Raw genomic sequence first — 2,191 nt, 5'->3', positions numbered from 1 at the left:
ACAGTATGTAAAAGGCACTTGTGTTCATGTGGTGACAGAGTCCATTATGTTGAGTTAACCCTGGTTTTGCTTCACCTCAAGTGGGGGTAATTAATGCCTCACTAAGTGCATTGGCCCTTTTTATTGAGCCATGGCTAAGTGGAACCCCCCTGATCCCCAGCACCCCCCCCCCATTTTTTTTTATTTTTTACATGAGTGTATACGTGCTTTTTAAGGGTGGCTGGTGGAGCGGATTGGCCCAACAACACAAAGCGAGTGACAGTGATGAATGAAGCCTTTGCAGGCACGGCGGATCCCCTCGCATCGCATCATGGCGGGCCAAGGTGTTGTTTTTGCTTTCTTTTTACAGGGAGGCGATGAAGCGTAGAGGGGTGCGCACACCGTGTTGCGTTCGGGTGACCTCTCGTGTTCCTGCACACTGTAACATGTTTGCTGCTGCGTTCATGTTAACACTAACTCTACACTGCATGACAGAGCCTCTTGTCGTTGCACTTGTATGTTTTTTCCCCACTCGCCCCTGTGTAAACACGACTTTGCAGCCAGATTGGAAATAGTTACGTGTACACATAACCAGGAGCAAGCGCTTCCATCTAACGACTTTCGCCCTCCAGCTGCATCAGTTCGCAGCAAACTCACAGGATACACTAAAAAATGATTCTGTTTTATTGGTTCGCTGCCTTAAATTAAACCCCCCAAATTTTTCTTTACAATAATATGTTCTATGCAGGCCCACTAGTCTAAATATGGCATTCTGGTTACTATTGCGTTAGTGGAATATGAATTAAGCAGCAAAATCCAGACGTTTTTATCCATCTCAGGGGGCGGCCATTTTGCCACTTGCTGTCGACTGAAGATGACATCACAATTGCTCAGGTCTCAGGTAGCAACCAATCACAGCGCAGCTTCAGAAAACAGGTGAGCTGTAATTGGTCGTTGCCTGAGCAACATTGATGTCATCTTCAGTCGACAGCAAGTGGCAAAATGGCCGCCCCCTGAGATTGATACAAGCGGCTGTATTTTGCTTCATAACTTATATTGCACCAATGTAATATGAATCAGAATTAGGATTGGGTTTAAAAAATTGAATAATTTATATCAAATCCATTTGCCTTTTCTAGCCCAATATCGATTCATAAAACCATGATTCGATTATTTAAATATCTCTTTCTCCCCAAAAAATTCTTAAGAAAATAGAATTTTAAAGTCAATTTTTTGTAGCTTACTGTTTTCTTGAAATTTACTGTTCACATGAATTTTAAAGTATTTTCTTAAATGTATGCAATACCTGACTTATTGCACTTTAAGACTTTATATTTACAATTATTAAATTACAATTATGAAAATATTTTCATCTCATCCTTGCTGATGTCAACGTTTGTGTAACACTTAAGTGATTAGAACATGTGTTACTTTCCTTAACAAACTAAATCATTTGACCAGTTACTACCTCCTCAAAATTGACTTTGGAATTTAATATTTGTGGGGTTATTAAGTCCTTGACATTTAAGAAGAATTGATGTTCTATAATAAATCGATATTGGATTGAACTGGAGTGAATCAAAACAGGAAAAATCCAAATCGAACTGAACTCTTGTGAATCGAAATCAAATCGATTGAGGAAATTAAAATCGATACCCAGCCCTAATCAGAATGTCATGTTTAGACTCTTGAGGTCACATACAACATATTATTGTTAAGAAATGTTTAAAGAGACAAGACAAACCCGTTGCTCGTGGACTCAAATGATCCCATTTTATTGACTCACTGACCCAAGGTGACGGACTCACAGCAGAGTCAAGTAAGATAACCTTTATGAGTATGGCGATAGGGAAATGCAAAAGAGGATCTCGTCCCTGGGTGGGCTCGAACCACCAACCTTTCGGTTAACAGCCGAACGCGCTAACCGATTGCGCCACAGAGACATGTAAGCAGTGGGGTAATAAAACCTACAACTATGCACTTGCTGGTTGACTCCACCCACAACTAATGAGTGCAAATGCTATAGAAAAGGAATGGATGGTCGGATGAGTTTTCCTACTACTTTTTTTCAGTCAATTTAAGTGTAATCTTAAATGTTTCCATTAGCTAAACCCCACAATTCCCTTTGGGGTGGAGGGACCCTTCTGGCATTCAAGGTGCAGGCTGATGAATGCACACTCATGCCCGCAGTAATTGACCTCAAGTGCTGCTT

General features: G+C 40.8%; 1 non-coding gene across 1 annotated transcript; it reads right to left on the bottom strand.

Annotated features, from left to right (window-relative positions):
- Nucleotides 1–1,848: 1,848 nt before the first annotated feature.
- Nucleotides 1,849–1,922, bottom strand: trnan-guu (transfer RNA asparagine (anticodon GUU)). The gene has a single exon. It is a non-coding gene; the product is annotated as a tRNA-Asn (tRNA).
- Between the last annotated feature and the right edge of the window lie 269 nt (nucleotides 1,923–2,191).

The sequence above is a fragment of the Vanacampus margaritifer genome, chromosome 6 (genome assembly GCF_051991255.1).
Source record: "Vanacampus margaritifer isolate UIUO_Vmar chromosome 6, RoL_Vmar_1.0, whole genome shotgun sequence".
Lineage (NCBI taxonomy): Eukaryota > Metazoa > Chordata > Actinopteri > Syngnathiformes > Syngnathidae > Vanacampus > Vanacampus margaritifer.
This window is presented reverse-complemented; position numbering and strand designations above follow the sequence as displayed.